Source organism: Fundulus heteroclitus, chromosome 12, assembly GCF_011125445.2.
Source record: "Fundulus heteroclitus isolate FHET01 chromosome 12, MU-UCD_Fhet_4.1, whole genome shotgun sequence".
Classification (NCBI taxonomy): domain Eukaryota; kingdom Metazoa; phylum Chordata; class Actinopteri; order Cyprinodontiformes; family Fundulidae; genus Fundulus; species Fundulus heteroclitus.
In genome coordinates, this window is record NC_046372.1 from 27,936,773 (window position 1) to 27,951,419 (window position 14,647).

Genomic DNA, 14,647 nt, shown 5'->3' on the forward strand with positions numbered 1-14,647 from the left:
AGAAGTGACTGAACCAGAAGGTTATGTAATCTTCTCTAAAGATGGGATGTTTGTGTGTACGTGCTGTCTTTAACTCAAGGCTATTGATAACTTGAATGCTACAGTTAAAGTACCTTTTACTCAGATGGAGATTTTCAGACAAAACAACATTCCAAAGCAGTGATGAAAACTGTTGTGCTTTGATACCAAGACAACGGTTTTGACAATACAATAGCTTAATAATCATTATCCAAATATAGCAGTCTCAAAGATGATTGGAATGAAGTACGTGCTGAAAGATAAATAACTTGTGTAGAACTTTTAAAGTAAATAAAGATCCACCTGACAAATTCGACACAGCAGTTGCAGGGCTGTTTCAACAGGACAAACTGGGATGTTTTTGAACATCAGGACCTGGGGGGGTTTACAGACAGTGTACTGTGCTACATCATGAACTGTATCGACACTGTAGCTGTGGATAAACGTATCCGGGTATTCCCAAACCAGAAGCCCTGGATGACTCAGAAGGTCCAGCGTCTGCTAAAGACCAGGAATACCGCCTTCAGGTCTGGGGACAGGACTGTCTACAGTACAGCCCGAGCTAACTTGAAGAAGTCTGACTACAGGAGGGGGATAGAGGGCTATCTTGACAGTAACAACAGCAGGCAGGTGTGGCAGGGAATCCAGCATCTCACCAACCACAGGACCAACCTCGCAGCTGCGGAAGGCGACGCCACGCTGGCAGAGGAGCTGAACCTCTTCTTTGCCCGCTTTGAGGTGAAGCCAACAGAAGCAGCCACACTACACCAAGCGACCCACAACACCAGACCCTTCGTTGTAGAGGAGGACGAGGTGAGGTGCACACTGCGGGCCGTCAACCCAAAGAAGGCTGCTGGACCTGATGGCGTCCCTGGACGTGTCCTGAAAGACTGCACCGATCAGCTGGCTGGAGTCTTTACCAGGATCTTCAACCTGTCCCTAGCCCTGTCTACAGTCCCATCCTGCCTGAAGTCTTCCACCATCGTCCCCATACCCAAGAAACCTCATATCTCTTCCCTCAACGACTACCGGCCAGTGGCACTAACCCCTGTGGTGATGAAGCGTTTTCAAAAACTGGTCCGGGGTCACATCACAGCACTTCTCCCTCCTGGCTTTGACCCTCACCAGTTTGCCTACAGAGCCAACAGATCCACAGAGGATGCTGTGATCACAGCCCTCCATGCTGCTCTGTCACATCTGGAGCAGAAGGGAAGCTATGTGCAGATGCTCTTTGTGGACTATAGCTCTGCTTTTAATACCATCCTCCTCACAGACTGGTGGACAAATTGGAGGACCTGGGTCTCCCTCACTCCACCTGCAAGTGGATTATGAGCTTCTTGACCAACCGACAGCACAGAGTTAGGGTGGGGAAACATTTATCCAGTGCCCTCAGCCTTAGCACTGGCTCTCCACAGGGCTGTGTGCTTAGTCCCCTGCTCTATTGTCTATACACACATGACTGCACCTCTACCCACCACAGCAACACCATCATCAAGTTTGCTGATGACACCACAAGGCAAGGCAAGGCAAGGCAAATTTATTTATATAGCACAATTCAGTACAAAGACAATGCAAAGTGCTTTACATGATTAAAACATAGCAAAATAAAACAGAATAAGAGCAAGTAGGAATAAAATATAGATAGAAAATAGAACAAAAAAGTGGTGATTCAGTTAACTAGGACAGTTGAAGGCAATTTTAAACAAATGTGTTTTTAATCTTGATTTAAAAGAACTCAGGCTTTCCGCACTTTTACAGTTTTCTGGAAGTTTGTTCCAGATAATTGGAGCATAGGAACTAAATGCTGCTTCTCCTTGTTTAGTTCTGGTTCTAGGTATGCAGAGTAGACTGGAGCCAGAAGACCTTAGTGGTCTGGATGGTTGATACACTGATAACAAGTCTGTAATGTATTTAGGTGCTAAGCCATTTAGGGATTTATAGACTAACAGAAGTATTTTAAAGTCTATTCTCTGAGATACAGGGAGCCAGTGTAAGGACTTTAGAACTGGGGTTATGTGCTCTACTTTCTTAGTCTTAGTGAGGACGCGGGCAGCAGCGTTCTGGATCAGCTGCAGCTGTCTGATCCACTTTTTAGGCAGACCTGTGAAAACACCGTTGCAGTAATCAATTCGACTAAAAATAAACGCATGGATTAGTTTTTCTAGATCCTGCTGAGACATCAGTCCTTTAATCCTAGAAATGTTCTTCAAGTGATAGAAAGCCGACCTTGTAATTGTCTTTAGATGCTTTTGAAGGTTCAGGTCTGAGTCCATCACTACACCCAGGTTGCGGGCCTGATTTGTGGTTTTTAGCTGAAGCGACTGAAGCTGTGTGCTAACTTTTGATCTCTCCTCTATTGGTCCAAATGTTATTACTTCAGTTTTGTTTTTATTCAATTGGAGAAAATTTTGGCACATCCACGTATTGATTTCTTCTAGGCATTTACTCAGTGCTTGAACTGGTTCATAGTCACCTGGTGACATGGTGATGTAGAGCTGTGTGTCGTCTGCATAGTTATGGTAGCTGATGTTGTTATTTTTTATTATCTGGGCTAGAGGGAGCATGTAGATATTGAAAAGGAGGGGACCCAGAATAGACCCTTGGGGAACCCCAAATGGGATTTTTGTCATCTCTGATGTAAAGTTACCTACTGATACAAAAAAGTCCTTTAAGTAGGATTTAAACCAGTGGAGAGCTGTACCAGAGAGGCCGACCCAGTTCTCCAGGCGTTCTAACAGGATGGAGTGATCAACAGTATCAAATGCTGCACTAAGGTCCATCAGAACCAGCACGGTGGTTCTTCCACAGTCTGTATTTATATGGATGTCATTGAACACCTTGATAAGGGCGGTCTCTGTACTGTGGTGAGCGCGGAAACCTGACTGGAAACCATCAAAGCGGCTGGTCGTTGTTAAGAAGGTGTTTAATTGTTGAAATACAGCTTTTTCAATAATCTTACTGATAAAGGGGAGGTTTGAGATGGGCCTGTAGTTCTGGAGTAGAAGTTTGTCTAAATTATTCTTTTTCAGCAGTGGTTTGATAATTGCTGTTTTTAGGGACTGGGGGAAAACACCTGACAGGAGGGACATGTTTATTATCTGAGTCAAATCAGACGCTATGACAGGTAAAACTTTTTTAAAGAACGCTGTGGGTAGAACATCAAGGCAGCAGGAGGAGGAACTTAGCTGCTGAATGATCTGCTCTAAGCTTTTGTGGTTTATTTCGCTGAAATGGGACATTTTGTCAGAAATAGTTCCAGCTGAATACGGCTTTGGTTCTAGAGTTGGTGTGGATGTACAAACTGATCCTCTAATTTTTAGGATTTTTTCAGTAAAGAAGTTTGCAAATTCATTGCAGGCCCTGGTGGAGTTCAGAAGCCACGGACACAGGAGGATTTGTTAACCTGTCGACTGTGGCAAATAAGACACGAGCATTATTAATGTTTTTCTTAATGATCTCAGAGAAGAAAGATTCTCTTGCATTTTTCAGTTGTAAGTTATATCTGTTAAGTCTCTCTTTATAGATGTCATAGTGAACCAGGAGTCTATTCTTTCTCCACCTGCGTTCAGCTTTCCGACATTCCCTTTTTTCACCTCTAACTGCTGGAGCATTTCTCCAAGGAGATTTTTTCTTCCCGTAAAAAACCTTCATTTTAACTGGAGCAATGCAGTCAATGATGTCTGAGACTTTAGAATGAAAGTTATCTACTAGCTCATCTACTGAGTTGCAGCCCAAGGTTGAAGTAGCAAAGTAAGCTTGAATAAAATTTTCTGTGGCATTGTCCTTAAAGGTGCGTTTTCTTACGATGTCCCTTTGGCTAAATGAGTCACTGGTAATTATGCTTTCAAAGGTAACAGAGAAGTGATCGGATAAGGCAACATCAGTTACATTGACCTGTGAAATCTTTAGACCTTTAGTGATGATTAAGTCTAAAATATGCCCCTGCTTGTGTGTTGGCTGTTTAACATTCTGAGTTAAACCAAAGTTTCTAAGTGTGTCACACAGTTCTTTTGCACTTCTGTCTTCAGGGTTGTCAACGTGAAAGTTGAAGTCTCCAACAATAATTAAAAAGTCATAATCAACACATATCACAGACAAGAGGTCACTGAAATCATTAAAAAAGTTTGATGTGGACTTAGGAGGCCTGTAAACATTCAGAAACATAGTTCGTACCGGGCTCTTTACCTGGAGAGCCAAATGTTCAAAAGAGTCAAATTTTCCCAAAAACACCTTTTTACACTTTAGTGAATCATTAAACAATGTTGCTACTCCTCCACCTTTCCTTTGCTGTCTGCTCTCACAAAGAAAATTGTAGTTTGGAGGTGTCGACTCCAGCAGAATGGCTGCTTCATTAGATTCATGTAACCATGTTTCTGTTAAAAACATAACATCAAGATTATTGTCAATAATGAAGTCATTAATTAAAAGGGATTTTCCTGACAGAGATCTAATGTTTAATAAACCCAGTTTATATGATCTGGTGGTTGATGGTGTCTTTGTGGCAGGTTGCATCTGACAGTTTATGACTTTTAAGTACGACTGATTATTCCTGTCTGTTTTCCTTTTGCTTTTCTTATTTCTGCCACGTATCATAACAGATATTCCATGTTCTCCGTCAGGAGGCCCAGGCTTATGCTGGAAGCGGTCTTGACTGATAAACGTACAGCCAGGGCCTGCTGAATATCACAAGGACGTTATGCGAAGGTCTTCAGGACAGGCATGTTCTGTGATATGTAGAGGAGGAGGAGGATCTGGACCTCTGCGTCCTTTGGAAGATGCTGATTTAGTCACAGAACTGTGGTTTTCAGAATTAATATGTGGAGAGGATGTCAACTGTAGACCAATCTTAAGGACTTTGTTCATGGTGTGAGAAAAATCCAGGAAAGGAACCTCTGGGCTTTGTGGAGAAGAAGGCGAGGCGGGTGTAGTCTGGATCGGTGTTCGTGACGATGGATTTTCTTGGTCCTCTCTTTGTCCTGCTGAGATCTGGGATGAATCGTCCTGTAGCTCTGATGTAGCCTCTTTCTGTGTCATCTTTCTGGCCATCTTTATCTTGGCTTGTTCGGGTTGCACTGGGCTTATCATTTGTTTAGGCACTGGATGTTCTTTGTTTTGGGACAAAGCTGATGCCGTATGGTTCACAGAATAGAAGATGTTTGAAATCAGTCGTTTTGCACCTGACCTATTTAGAGAGAAGCCATCTCTGTTGAACAGATGTCTTCTTTCCCAGAAGATGTTAAAGTTGTCTATGAAGGTTACAGTTGTTTCTTTGCATGTTTTTTCCAGCCATTTGTTTAGCATCAGAATTCGGGAAAAAATCTCGTCTCCACAAGCCACGGGCGGGAAAGGGCCGCTGAGAAGCACCTTGACATTTTTGCCATGAACTAAGTTCAACAGACGAATGTAATCCTCTTTCAATACTTCTGATTTTCTTATCCGGGTGACGTCGCCCAGGGCTTCAGCTTGTATTATGAGTTTTTCCAAGGTCGGGCGCTCTTTCAAGATCCTTGGAAGGATGTCTAATAAATCAGACACCAGGCCATAGTTCGAATTGTTATAAATTAACACCTCTGTGTTTTTCTTGTTACAGAAATGTTTAATCCCACATACAGACCCACTGCATAAAATCAGGGTCCCTGGCCCCGTGGCATGTCTTTTCTCTGATGTATTAGAGCGAAAGTCGTTGACGTACCTCTGAGTGTTGTCATGATTCTCCTGGGTCACATTTTGGAGCGGAGCGAATCTGTTTCGTAAAGGAATTCCAGCATTTCCAGCAGGTTTACTCCTATCATTTGTTGTGGGAGCAGCCCGCTGTTGTTTCACTTGTCCTGGGACATCTCTCTGTAGTCTCGGCCAGTTTTCTTTGTCTAGGCGTGGGGTTCGTTGATCCTTTGGTCTTGCACCCTGAGTGATCCAGGGATTCTCATTTTCCTCAGGGATCTGTTTGTTCAGAGAGTTGCTGGGCTGGTGGTCCCCGTTTGGAGTCGCAGGCAGGGTTGTTTCATTTCCATACGCGCCGTTTACATCATAATTCAGTTCGAGTCGGCATATCTTCTGTTCTATAACGGCGATCTTTTGTAGAAGCGTGTCAAGGTCCACTGTGGTGAAGGTAGGCATCTTTGCAAAATCAAAATCAAAAATAAATAAAAAGAAAATAAATAAAAATAACTAAATCCAACTTTCCGTGGTTTTGGCAAAGAGATAAAAAGGAGATAAAAAGTAAAACGCAGGAAAATGCAAGCAAGCAGGGAGCAGAGAAAAAAGCGTCCGAGCAGGCAGAGAGGCGGAGCAGAAGACCAAGCCCCACCACAATGGTGGGGCTTATCTCAGGAGGCGACGAGTCGGCCTACAGGAGTGAGGTGGAGCGGCTGTTGGTGTGGTGCAGGGAGAACAATCTGCTCCTCAACAACTCAAAGACAAAATAACTTATAATAGATTACAGGAGGAAAAAAACGGACATTACACAACTAACCATTGGGGGAAAATGTGTGGAGAGGGTAGCTGACTTCTGTTTCCTGGGGGTCCGCATTGAGCAGGGCCTCACATGGAACATCAACACCCTGGAGCTGACAAAAAAGGCCCAGCAAAGACTGTTCTTCCTGAGGGTTCTCAGGAAGAATAACATCAAGAAGAAACTGCTGGTGTCCTTCTACAGGTGCTGCATAGAGAGCATATTGACTTATTGTATCTGCTCATGGCATAACAGCAGCACTGCGGCTCGAAGGAAAGTTGTCCAAAGGGTTGTGAATACAGTCCAAAAAATCATTGGCTGCCCTCTCCCCTCACTGGAGGACTTGCACAGCGACCGCTGTCTAAAAAAGGCACAACCCATCACAAAGGACACTTCTCATCCCGGACATTCTCTGTTCATACTGTTGCCTTCAGGCAGACGATACAGAGAAATCAGAACAAGAACCAACCGTTTTAGAGACAGTTTTTACCCGACAGCAATAACAAAACTAAATGCAACCTAAAATAACCATTTATCATCATGGATGATGTGTGTGAGAATGTGCTATTCTTATTTATTAGTTGTTGTTTTTTTTATTAGTTATTTGTTATTTATTTCTTATATGTTGTGTAAATTGTGTGTGGAGGTTCCTCCATCTTCTCCTCAGTGTTAGTATTTATTTAAATGTTTTCACACAATATAGTTGTTTTCGCATTTGGTTGTTTACTATTATGGGTGTACACATTTAGTAAACACCTTTTTGTTTATTGCAACCATTAATTTCTGTTTTGCTGAGTTTGAAGGACTGGCTGGGGGAGAGGACTGGTTGAAAGGCAAACCAGGAAATGGAACAAACCATCAGGCTGCTGGAAGCAGGGGACTTGATGTTAAAGAATCTACCTCTCTCTCTACTAACAACATAACTGCTAAAACCTCTGTGGTGTTAGGTTGTCGTGTTTTGATAGTTGTGTTGTGGTCAAGATATGTTGGTTCAAATTAGTTATTTATGTTGATGCATTGTTGTCTTTGTCTCATCTCCCACCCCTCCTCGTTTGTGTAGGCTAGCCTTTGTGTATAAATTCCCCTGTGTGTTCATTGTAGTAGGTCAGTTTTTTCTTGAGATTTGATGTTAGAAGTCTTCTGTGAACAATTTTTGGAAAAATAAATAGAAAATACTTTTTATATATGCCTTTGTCCTTTTGCCTTACTGGGCGGACCACCACATTGTGGGACAGTGATTTTTTTTTTAAACATATGCATGGATTGATGGCTCTTTTTAAATTTTGTTGTTCTTGTGACAATGACAATAAAGATTCATTCAGATTCAGATGGCCGGGTTCAGAGGGTCAACTTTGGTATCTCAGCTCTGTCAGGATCCTCCAGAAGAAGAGAATTTATTGTCCCTCTTAAGTAAACACGATGAGTAGAAAAGTGAAAAGTACCCTAGCTGAAATTTGATGAGAAGCCTGTGCTTACAAGAACAAGAAGAGGCGTCAAAGAGGCCAGTAGTAAATCTGAATTGGCTGCACTTGAACTGTGGATCGCTGCAGAAAGCCATTTTTTTTTAAAGACAACAAAGATAAGCTTCCTCTGTTGTTAGCCAGGGATATAGGGGAGTCCCTGAACATATTTAAGAGGATGGTCTGGTCAGAAGAGACCAAAACTGAATATTTGACCTACATAAAATATGTTAACGTATTATTGCAGCAACTTTAGGAAACAAACAAAGCTCCTGAGAGGCTGAGGTCGGGCCGTTCCTCGTCTGACGCGCTCATTGAAAAACGTATCCGCTGAGATGCAATGGTGCTGATGTGTTTATTAACGGAAAAAAATAAACAATGTAGAATACGTATCCAAAATATAACTTGACAAACGTTAATCACCGCGATCTGTGTGGCGTGGTCAACAAAAAATACAGCGGCCCACTCTCTCCCCGTGACACTCCAACAAGTGGGTATTATGGCCAATTACCAATCTCCGCCCACATCTTGTTGACCCATACCTCCACAAAATAAACAACCAAACTTCTGTTCCTTGGAGCAGGCAGAGTTTGGTTATTGGACGATCCAATATGCTGTTCATTGTTTTAATACGCACTTGACGTACAAATGTTTACAGAACTCTTCCTATCAGCCAAGAATTGCGAGGTGCTGTCCCGTCCATAATAAGCCCGATGTCACCAGGGACAAGATTGCGCTTAGCCGCCAGCCATTTCTGACGCTCCTGTAGCTGAGGCAAGTATTCGTTAACCCACCTCTTCCAGAACAAGTCAGACATATACTGAGCTTGCCTCCATCGTCTTCATGCATAGATATCTGCTTGCTGGAAATTTCCAGGTGGTAAAGATGGTTGAGTCTTCAGCAGTAACAGATGATTTGGTGTCAAAGCTTCAAGATCATCAGGATCTGTGGATTGGACGGCTATTAAGTCACAAAGAACCGTGTGAAGGCCTTCCTCAGCTAGATGTTGCACATTTAAGGTGGAATTGAGGACCTTCCGTATGGATCTAATCAGTCGCTCCAGATCCTCCATGATGTGAACCAGCAGGAGGATTAATCTCTGAAAGATGAATGTGCTTCAGATGTGGCCAGCCTTGTAGATCCTGTTGTGTAGGGATATTTCCTCTGTATTGTTGTGCCATATTACAGCCATGATCATGAAAATAATTGAGGTCAGATAGAATTCTGACCACACAGCAATAAAGGGGAGAGAGTCAGCGGGGACGGCCCTTCTCCCAGCAGGGGTCCCCTGCTGCTATAAAACTTTCCTCCCACAGAAGCAGCCCCTCTCTCTTCAGAGACTTCACTTCAGACTCCAAGCTGCTCAGACCACCTCTCCCTGAAGCAGACCAGGAAAGAGCTACTTTGGACCATGGGCCCTGGCAGGGCCTGACCGACACACAAACTAACACCTGGGAGAAACATCTCGTCGCCCGGAGGACATGTCCGGGCAAATCAGAGTTAAAGTCTAACTGTTGGACTGAAAAAAAATCCTGAAAACCATTGAATAACTTCCAGAACAAGGTAAACTTTGAATATTCATGTATCAAAAGTGTTCAAAAAAGTTTAAATATGAAATATTGCGCATTTTTTACACCGATTATGGTATTCCGCGTTTGAGTGCTGCCTTCGTTTACGATCGTCCATTTCCGACGTGTGACGTCAGTTCAAGAACACCGAGAATGCACGCAGCGAACTTGCATAGAAACACACATTGTTTACATTGTACAACCGGTACGGCGAACAAGGATATATGGACGTTTTTCAGTATCTTCTTTCACACACCAAATCTGCTGATCCACGTCTACTTTGAGCAAGCGCTTTTAAAAAAAATCGACCGTCAACAAATCTGATTTGATTTTTGTTTCTCAAGACGCTCCGCTGACTCCGTGGAGCTTGAATGTCCAATGTCAAACTAACTTCACCGCGGTCTAGTGCAGGCCAGAAAGTAGCGCTACATACTTGGCCGAAGGATCAAAAGGTCCGAAAGAAATGTGATAAATTCGTAAAAGAAACGCGAAAGAGATGGATTGCCGGCAGTGACAAAAGTGTTTTATGCAATTCACACTTCACAAGCGAGAATTTTGAGGGGTACCTACAATGGAGCATGGGCTCTGTGTGTTGGGCAGCGTTAGCTATAGTCTCCTCAGGTTCACCTTGTTCAAACTCCGTTTCTTCGTATATATATTTGGTATCGGAGTCGCCGATGCTTGAGGTGGAGTTTGTAGATGTATAAGAAATGGTTTTATTAATTTTTTGTACGTAGAGTAAGCATTGTTAATTAAATTTAATAAATTGGTAGCGAAAGTTGTAGTGTTAGCAGCCGGATGCACGGTACTCGTTCTGTTTGTGACGTCACATTCCGGAGAAGCCCGACTGAAGAATGTTCGGGCTCTTTTGCTTATACAGCAAGTTTTATTGAAATTACTTCCAAACGGCGCACATAATTCACATATAATATACATTTCTTTACTCTGGTGACTATTTGAATGCATCTGTGTAAAAATAAATTCAGTCCAAGAGTTAGACTTTAAGTCCGCTGTCTTAACCTCATCATCAGTAGCAGGGGGAAGGAGTCCTGCCTGCCAAATACAGCTTAGTTTATTTTGTCAGCCTTTAGAGGGAAGCAAAACCCAGACGAAGCTGAAAAGCCGGCAGAAGGACCCGCTGGCGAATGCTGAGGAGAACCTGCTTAAATCGGACTGCAACCAGGTCAGGGAACGTGGCAGAGACCAGGCCTCCGATCCCGCCTCCACCTGCTGCTGCAGAGCTAAACGCTAGCCTGCCAAGAGCAAACCAACCATTCTCCCTGCTTTTCAGTGCTCCTTCCTCGGATGGACAGAACTCACACGAGGCAAAAGACAGGTTTGGCAAGGAAACCTGTGGGAGAAGTTAAGAGGTTTATTGGGAAATGTGTGTAAATCCTTGTGCACATAGTGCCTTTAAGGCAAAGGGCTAACGGCATAGCTCATTGCTAGCATTTGGTACCATGTCATTGTCGAGTGTGTTTTTTATGGTTATAACAAAGGTTATCTCCACAAGGGTTTCATACATTGATGGGACATTAATGTTTGCGTTATCCAGCCCACTCATTATGACTAAAATAAAACCGAAGCTTTATTTGTTAGCGCCGAAGGTCCGCTAGCCAAAATGCTATTAGCTCCTGTTAACATCCGTTTCCGGACATTCACAAGGAGCTTGTTTTAGAGCTTAAAGCTTAATCGTTCGGCTCCGCCGCAGGCTGATAGAGCTATGAGCCTTGTTCCCGCATTAAAGGTATACTATGCAACTGGGGTTGATTTTCCAGCGAGGCTCCCCCCAGAGGGCGAAAGTAAAAGTTCACTGTCGTAAAGATGCTCAGCTGTTCTGGTTTCTCCGTGAAGCCAGGCGCGGTTGTTTTGAGCTTAGCAGACAGGCGAACGCAACGAAAAGTGGAAAAAACGGCAGTACAAACAATGACTAACACAGTGAAGGTATGGACATCAAGCTTCCCGCAGCGCTAACGGCGGCCGCCTCGCCAGTTTTATTATTATTATATTATTATTATAATTTTTTTTTTTTTTTTTTTTTATGTTGGCGAGACGCTACCGCCACCGCCTCGCCAAGCCGCAGCCGCGTCTCGCCAACATAGAAAAAAAATAAAATAAAATAAAATAATAATAATAATAATACTCGATATGCTTGCATGTTTATTTGACGTTAACACGCGGTTCTTTGTTGTTGCTTTCACGCGTGCATATAGTGAATGGCAGGGCAAAAACACATGGAGTTCTCGCCGTAAAGCGAGACTTCTCTGTGTGCGGGCCGTGAGCTCTTGCAATTGCAAGTGCAGTATTTCCCCCACAGACCCCCAGGGCGGCCGAGAAAACCTTTGTTCGACCTGAAATTACTCATTTAATCATCCAAAACGGTATGGAACACATTAATTAACTGAAAAATGTTGCATAGTATGCCTTTAATATTGAAAATCAATGTCGGTTTAAAGGCAATTTTGATAACTTTAGACTTTACCCGCATGTTCTCCCTGTGCATGCGTGGGTTCTCTCCGGGTACTCCGGCTTCCTCCCACAGTCCAAAAACATGACTGTTAGGTTAATTGGGTTCTCTAAATTCTCCTTAGGTGTGAGTGTGTATGTGAAAGGTTGTTTGTCCTGTCTGTCTCTGTGTTGCCCTGCGACAAACTGGGTACATGTCCAGGTGAACCCCGCCTCTCGCCCAGTGAACGCTGGAGATAGAACCAGCACCCCCCGACCCCATGAGGGATTAAGCGGGTCAGAAAATGGATGGATGGATAGACTTTACCCGATTTAGCGACCGACAGCTACAGCGACCCCGGGTGCCCGTAGGGAGAATTGCATTAATAAGATCAGCCATACTGTTTAAATGATTTTACTGAGCAAATCAGTCTTTAGAATATTATTTACTCAAAATAATGTTCTGGTTAACTTGGGCTTTGCATTGGGAATGGATTGAAACACATACCATTTTTTTATCTCCATTCCAGTGAACAAGGATTCACTGAAGTATTCTGATCATGATCAACCACTTTTGTTTTGTCTTTTGGTTGTTTTTGCATGTAAATAGTTCCTTAGTTTAGCTTCTGTTTAATCTTCATTTTGCTTAGTAGTTTAGTTAAGTTTCACTAGTCTAGTAGAGAGGATTTACTGATTGAAATATAGTGTTATTTCAGATAAACAGCATTATATAGTGATGTTCTCTGGATATTCATTCTCTTTCTGTTATTAAATTCTTGAACTTGAAAAGAAGCTGTCACTCCTTTATTCTATGTGTGTGCAGGTTTTGCTGTTAAAAGATCGCTAGTGCTCGAATTCATCCCTTTCAACCATTGTCTTGATATCAGCTTAAGAGCTGATCATCACCAAACAATACTTAACAGACAGAGAGTTATTTATGAAACATTAAATAACTTTAAACAGTGTATAATTGCACAACAGTATACAGGCATGCATTCTTGAGTATATGTTTTTGGAAGCTCACAGAAGTTCTCCTCTGTAAGTCCAGCCACTTCCTAATCCACAACAACGTGGCTACTCATAATTTGTTCTTAAAAGTATCTGAGTTTTCATTCCAGTGGACCAAGTTTCTTAACCAAGTTCTCTGTGCAAGAAACTGCTGTACTCCCTTGATCCAAAAAATGCGTAAGTTGAAAGTATCTGACTGCCTTTCTTTGCTTTAACTTGCACTGGAACAATAGGAAGTTTGCATTTTAAACTTGACACAAGTGTGTTGTCCACTGCACCCTTTGGCTCTTTATCCATGATGTCAGAAGCGTCTTTGTTTTTCTTTGGATAAATGTGTAAAACAGTTGGATGCTTAAGCCCACACCTTTTACAGACAATCCGTATTTTATAATTCTTACTGATGTGTCCAATACACAAACAGCCAAAACAGACGCCATTTTCCTTTAAGAAGCCAATCTTCTCTCTGTGAGTCTTTCGTTCCAACTGTATGCATGATGCTAGAGCATGTCCACCTCCACAACAAAGACACTTTCTCTCTTCTGGCACACTAGGGTCATGTACTTTTACCTTTTCGATCTTTTCCAGTGGAGCAGCAGCTGTAGCAAAACTACTCCCCTTTAATTTGAAATGAGGCTGTTGATCGCTGTAGCTGTGTGTTTCTTTTAACTCCATTTTCAAAGGCCTTCACAAACGCATGATATTTCAGAGGGTCTCCATTGAAAACTGGAATTTCCCTATTAGGTAAAGAGGAAAAGCATTGCTGTTGAATCAATAAAGTTATTTCATTTTGTTTCCTCATTATGTCCAATATGTTATGGTCCCAATTTCCAGAACTGTAATTAACATTTGATTGCTTTCTTTTTGATGTCTGTCTGGATCACCAAATGGAAATAACAGCACACCAAGTTTTCTAGATGCAGGCACACCCTGTGAATGTTGAGATGATAAAAGTTCTTTGGGCCCTGTTGCTGGATCACAACATTTCGTTTCCATGTCTTGCAGCAGTATTGCCACTTTTGGAACAAAAGCCTTTACATCAATTATGAGAGACGATGCCTTGACTGTTCCTTTGCCTAGATAAGAGTTCTTTCCATCTAAAGTCTTCTTTGTCCGGGATTTATTTCCACTTTTGGAGCTTTGTAATTATAGTACCCTTAGTTTGAGCTGCAATCTCCTCATCCAGGCTTAGTTGTTCTTTCCGTTTCTTTAATTTTTGTTCCTCTTCTTCTAATAGATGTCTTTCCTTTAGAAGGTTTTGTCTCACCATTAAAGCTGCCAAATCAGCTTCAGCTTTAAGACGAGCAGAAGATGATGACGAAGCAGATGATTTGGCAAGTGAATTTCTCCAATGTGAGATCAATAAGATAAAGCCAATGTAATGTTTATTCAACATGTTCAAGTTATATGTGTGCTGTAAATTTGGTGGCACTACAATGATCTATAGCATAATTATTGGCTATTATATGTTTGTAATAACAATAAAAAAAATAGCAAAAATAAAGTTAAGCACATTTTCCTAAAGTCAGAGTTGTAAGAGTAAGAGAGTATGAACTAGATGAGGTTATCTATGTGTATGATGAGTTTGGTGGCATTACAATGATCTATGGTGTATTTATTGGTGATTATATGCTTGTAATAACGATGGAAAAATAAAAAAAAATAAAGTTTGGCCTATCATCCCAAAGTAAGAGTTGTAG